This window comes from Mustela putorius, unplaced genomic scaffold (genome assembly GCF_011764305.1).
Source record: "Mustela putorius furo isolate JIRA1106 unplaced genomic scaffold, ASM1176430v1.1 tig00003838_pilon_pilon_pilon, whole genome shotgun sequence".
Taxonomy (NCBI): Eukaryota; Metazoa; Chordata; class Mammalia; order Carnivora; family Mustelidae; genus Mustela; species Mustela putorius.
In genome coordinates, this window is record NW_025421991.1 from 1,647,870 (window position 1) to 1,654,295 (window position 6,426).

Here is a 6,426-nt window from a genome sequence, read left to right on the forward strand (position 1 = left end):
GAAGTACTCTCCTCCAAAATGTGGATGATCTTCTCCTTGCCAGTGATAGACAAGAAGACTATAATAAAGGTGCAAAGGCCCTCCTACAGCTTCTGACAGACTCAGGATATAGGGTCTTATGGAAGAAAGCACAGATCTGCCAAGTCCAATACCTCAGTTTCTCTTTCACCCAAAGGAAGAGAGAATTAGGGCCAGAAAGAAAGTCCACCTCTTTGCCTCAGCCTCGGACAAAAAAAGGTCTAGAGAAATTCCTGGGGGGCTGCAGGATTCTGCCACATCTGGATCCCTGGGTTCTCTGCAATACAAAATGCTTTTACAATCTCTTAGGAGGTCCAGATCGGAAACCCTCTGCCTGGACAGGAAGCAGAAGCCGCCTTCACAGAGATAAAGACTGCTCTGGGGCAGGCTCCAGCTCTGGGCCTGCCAGACACAGAAAAGCCCTTCAATCTCTTTGTATGTAAGAAAGAAAAGATAATGCTCAGGGTACTCACCCAGACTGTTGGGCCCTGGCAATAGCCAGTTGTATATCTGTCAAAGAAATTGGGCCCATGGCAGCAGGGCGCCATATCTCAGGGTGCCAGCAGCCACAGTCTAACTCATCAAGGAGGCAGACAAGCTCACCCTGGGACAAGAACTTAACATCAAAGTCCTTCATGTGGTTGTGTCCCTCATGAACATATAGGGATACCACTTCCTTTCCAGCTCCTGGCTAGCACAATACCAAGAGCTTCTCTGTGAAAACCCACAGGTCACCCTCAAGACAATAAGGACATTAAACCCAGGAACCTTTCTCCCCACAGAAGGGGAACCAGACCATGACTGCTCCAGGGTAACTGATGAAGTCTACGAAGCTGTCCAGATCTACGGGATCAAGCCATAAAGAATACAGAGCTCATGCTGTTCAGTGATGGGAGCAACTACTTACAAGAAGGTGTCCAGAAAGCAGGTTTTGCACTAACCACAACCACTGAAGTCCTAGAAGCTAAAGCATTACCAGCTGGATGGTCAGCACAATGGACTGAACTGTATGCCTTAATCCTAGCCCTCAACCTCAGTGAAGGCAAGAAGGTCAACATTTACATTGACTCCCAGTACACATTTGTTACTATGGACATACGTGAGGCCATCTATAAGGAAAGGGGCCTCCTTACTGCCACCAAACAAGGAGCATATACTAAAACTCCTCAAACCTATCTGGCTTCCAAAGGAAGTAGCAATCCTGCACTGTAAGGGACATCAGAAAGGAGATGACCCCACAGCGGGAGGAAATCATCTCGCAGATGAGGCAGCTGAGACTGTGGCCTGTAAGGATATGAAAAAAATCCTTTCCCTCAACATGGCCCTGATGCCTCTGGAAGAAACCCCTCCTTCCAGTTACACTGAAAAAGGAAGAAAATAGGCCATGGCTGAGGGGATCACCTTAACTAAAAAAGGATGGTGGGTAATGCCAGATGGATGTGTCTTCATCCCAACAGCAATAGGAGGGCATCTAATTAAGGAGTAACACCAACTCACTCATCTAGGAAAAACTGCATTAGAGGTGCTCCTCAAGAAGCACTAAAGCATCAGCCAACTGCCAGCACTATGGCGAGCAACCAGTGAATGGTGCATAACATGAGCTAAGAATAATGCTCTATCCGCACCACAGACCCTACCAGAGACCTAGAAACAGACTTCAGAGATGTATAGCTAATCAGGGAGTACAAATATCTCCCAGTCATGGTGTGTACATACTCTGGTTGTGTTTAGGCTTTCCCAACCAGAACAGACAGAGCTGGGAAGTAACTAGAGTCCTCCTGCAGGAGATTGTGCCCCAGTTCAGTCTGCCATTGACAATCCATAGTGACAATGGACCCGCATTTGTAGCAGATATTGTACAGACCTTAACCAAATCTCTCAACATCACCTGGAAGCTTCACACCACCTACCGGCCTCAAAGCTCAGGGAAAATAGAATGAATGAATCTCACCCTCAAGGGAAGCTTAGCAAAGTTTTGCCAGGAAACTAACCTTCCATAGCCCGATCTGTTACCCCTAGCCCTTCTGCACACTCATTGTGCACCTAGAGCACTAACCTTCTCCCCTTTCGAACTGGTATATGGATGACCTCCCCCATCCTTAGGGAGCCTTCCAGGGAACCTACATCAGATTGGAGATAAGGACATAAGGGAATAGCTTCAGGCCCTGGGGGCTGTCCTAAATAAGCTGCAGACATTTACCATCAAGAGAGCTCTAATATATCTAGAGTTGAAGGTACACTCATTCCAATCAAAGGACTCCATTTGCATCAAGGATTAGAAAAAGGACCCCCATCAAACCACAGTGGATAGAGCCTCACATGGTTGTTCTAGCCTCCCCTACTGCTCTCAGAGTCACAGGTGTCACTCCGTGGGTCAATCACTCCAGAGTGAACAAAGCTCGTCATTTGGACAAGGAGACACACCAGTGGAAAATCCAGCCAGACCCCACAGCAGCTCTGGCTTTGCCTTCAAGGAAACCCCACCAACTAATGGACATATTCTCACCATGGTCCCTAGCTATCATCCACGTGATATCCCTCATCTTAATAGTTGGACTATACACTGTTGTCCCTTCTGGCTGGACTTTTCCCCCAGAGACTTGCTATTGTTATTGTTATGGGATGGATTGCTACATTTACCTTATTATGGGTTTCCTCACTCTTGCCTTCCTCCCTGATACTTTCAGAGAGCCCCAATATCCCTGTGTAAAAATAAGCTGATAGGGCACTAGGTTCAGTGCCTATAATTACATGCCAGCCAAATGTTATCAAAGGGCTGCCTTATGTATATATGATGGGAAAAAAATATTGGACTGAGCAGATAATACCCAATGGATTGCCAAACCAGGGGTGACAAGGGTGCCACTGTCTGCTGTACCTCTCTCACCCACTTTGGAATGTCATATGGAGGAGGGGCCCAGGATCAGGCACTAGAAGGAAAAAACAAAAGGATCAAGGAGGCCCTAAAGGCATTGGTAACCCCCAAATCTGACTGTGTTGGGATTGACCTCATCAAACTCTGAAACTTAACCCAGGTCCTGGTCCCCACCCACCAGGTTGGCCAGGTCCTTACAGTAACCTATGCACTAATCTGAAACTCGAGCACAAACATGAAAGCCTGCTGGTTCCGCCTACCTCTAGTATGCAGAGCCTATATAGGGACTCCTGTACCTGCCTCTATCTATTGGAAGCTGGACCTTTATGACAAGACACAGAACTGCACAGTATTAATTAGTCCAGTGGCTTTCAATGTCCAGCTCCAACAGATTAGAGATAATATTACCTGTTTCACCAGTCCTAGCACAGGAAATATTAGCTATGGTTCAGGCCCAGCTCAGCTCTGTGACACTAATTACACTGCAAACTGTTCAGAGATTTACTGTACCCCACCCGGAGTTTTCCTCTTATGGGGAAATTCAGCTTATAGGTGCCTCCAGGAAAATTGGATAGGACCATGTATGCCTGTCCTCCTTACCCCTGATATCTCTGTCTGATCTGATAAGAGGTCAAGTGACCCATGGATCAGGAGAACAAACATTGTTAAAATGTCTCTAATGCCCAGAGCAATCTACACTTTCAATGCCATCCTGATCAAAATTTCACTGGCATTTTTCAAAGTGTTGGGAAAAACAATCCTAAAAATTGTATGGAACCAGAAAAGACCCCAAATTGCTAAAGACATGTTGAAAAAGAAAAACAAAACTGGGGGCATCACATTGCCTGACTTCAAGCTTTACTACAAAGCTGTGATTACCAAGACAGCATAGTGCTGGCACAAAAACAGACACATAGACCAGTGGAACAGAGAAGAGAATTCAGATATGGACCTTCAGCTCTGTGGTCAAATAATCTTCAACAGAGCAGAAAAAAATATCCAGTGGAAAAAATAGTCTCTTCAATAAATGGTGCTGGGAAAATTAGACAGCTATATATAGAAGAATAAAACTCCACCATTCTCTTACACCATACACAAAGATAAACTCAAAATGGATGAACGACCTCAATGTGAGCCAGGAATCTATCAAATTCCTAGAGGAGAACATAGGCAGTAATCTCTTCAACATCAGCCACAGCAACTTCTTTCAAGACATGTCTCCAAAGGTAAGAAAACAAAAGTGAAAATGAACTTTTGGGACTTCATCAAGATCAAAAGCATCTGCTCAGCAAAGGAAACAGTCAACAAAACAAAGGGGCAACCCACAGAGTGGGAGAAGATATATAAAGAACTCCTCAAACTCAACACTCAAAAAACAGATAATCACATTAAAAAATGGATAGAAGACATGAACAGACACTTCTCCAAAGAAAACATACAAATGGCTAACAGACACATGAAAAAATATTCATCATTAGCCTTCAGGGAGATTAAAATCAAAACCACATTATGATACCATCTTACACCAGACAGAATGGCCAAAATCAACAAGACAGCAAACAAGAAGTGTTGGAGAGGTTGTGGAGAAAGGGAAACCTTCTTACACTGTTGGTGAGAATGCAAGTTGGTGCAGCCACTTTGGAAAACAGTGTGGAGATTCCTTAAGAAATTAAAAATAGAGCTACCCTATGACCCTGCAATTGCACTACTTGGAACTTAACCCAAAGATACAGATGTAGTGAAAAGAAGGACCATATGTACCCCAATGTTCATAGCAGCAATGACCACAATTGCCAAACTGAAAAGAGCCAAGATACCCTTCAACAGATGAATGGATAAAGAATGGTCCATATATAACAGTAAGGGAGAGCCAAGATGACTGAGGAGTAGCAGACTGAGAAGACATCAGGTCACAGGAGTTCAGCTAGATAGTTATCAGACCATTCTGAACACCTGCAAACCAAATGGGAGATTGAAGAGAAGAAGAGCAGCAATTCTAGAAACAGAAAATCAACCACTTTCTGAAAGGTAGGACATGTGGAGAAGTGAATCTGAAGCGATGGAAAGATAGACCGTGAGGGGAGGGGCCGGTTCCCAGTAAGTGGTGGAGCAAAGGAGCACAAAATCCAAACATTTAGAAGTCTGCTCCACTGACAAACATCTCTCCAAAGGCTAAGCAGGGGTGGAGACAACAAGGGGACAGTGTGGTCTCAGGTCCTGCAGGATCATAGAAGGATTGGGGGTGTCTGAATGTAGCAAAGCCTGCAGGTATCAGAGCAGGGAAGCCAACTACAGAGATGGAGCAGAGGAGTAAGCTCTCAGCTTGGGATTACCTTTATCTGTGATCCACGGCACCATCAGACTACTGCTCTTTGAGCAGGGACCCCAAGTGGCAGGTCTGGGGAGACCCACCTTCCTCCACTAGACGTGCTGTGTGTCAGGAATCTGCTGGGTTTGGAGACTCCAAATGGGAATGTGTGCCAGAGACAGAAACATTCAGTCACAGGCCAGGTGAGCTCAGAGTGTGAACAAAGACCAGGGAAACAGGAGCAATTGACTGCTTTTCTCTGAGGGTACACTGAGGAGTGGGTCCCTGAGCTCTTGGCTCCTCCGGACTGGAGATTGGGAGGCCACCATTGTTATTCCTGTCCTCCAGAGCTCTGCAGAAAGAGTTCAAGGAACAAACGTTCCCGAGAGCGAACCAGAGCAGATTACTTAGCTTGGGCCCTGGCAAGGGTGGTGCAATTCTGCCTCAGGCAAAAACATTTGAGAATCACTACAACAGGCCCCTCTCCCAGAAGATCAGCGAGAACATCCAGCCAAGTCCAAGGTCACTGATCAAGGAGAACAGTGGAATTCCAGAGGAGGGGAAAGAAAAGTATGGAATTCAAGGCTTTATCCCCATCATTCTTTAGTCTTGCAAAGTTAATTAATTTTTTTAATTTAATTTTTTCTTATTCAATTTTTTTAACTTTTCCTCTTTTCTCTTTAAACATTTTTAGCTAGTTTATCTTAACGATATCTTCCTAAAAAAATATTATTAAACCTTCATTATTATAGTCATATTATATCCTTCACTGTATCTAACATTATTTCTTGTATAGAGTTTTTTTCTTCTAAAAATGTTTGGGATAAAATTTCTTCTAATAGATCAAAATACACCCTAAATCTGGCACAGGGCTTTGTTTTAATCTCCAGCCTGAGAAAATTCTCTCTTTTTTTTTTTCCTTTCTTTTCCCAAACAACTTATCTTCTCAATTCCCTTTTTAGAATATTTTTAAATTTTCATCTTTACAATCATATTCCATCCCTTTCTCGTGTTTACCCTTATTTTTGTATATATATAAGTTTTTCTTTTTTTTTAATTTGTGGACATAGTTTCTTCTAAGTAGTTTCTTCTAAGAGACTAAGTAGGTAGTTTCTTCTAAGAGACTGAAATATACCCAAAATCAAGTGGGTGGCTCTGTTTAATCCACCAGTTAAATAAATATATATATGTGTGTGTGTGTGTGTATACACACATATATAAATTT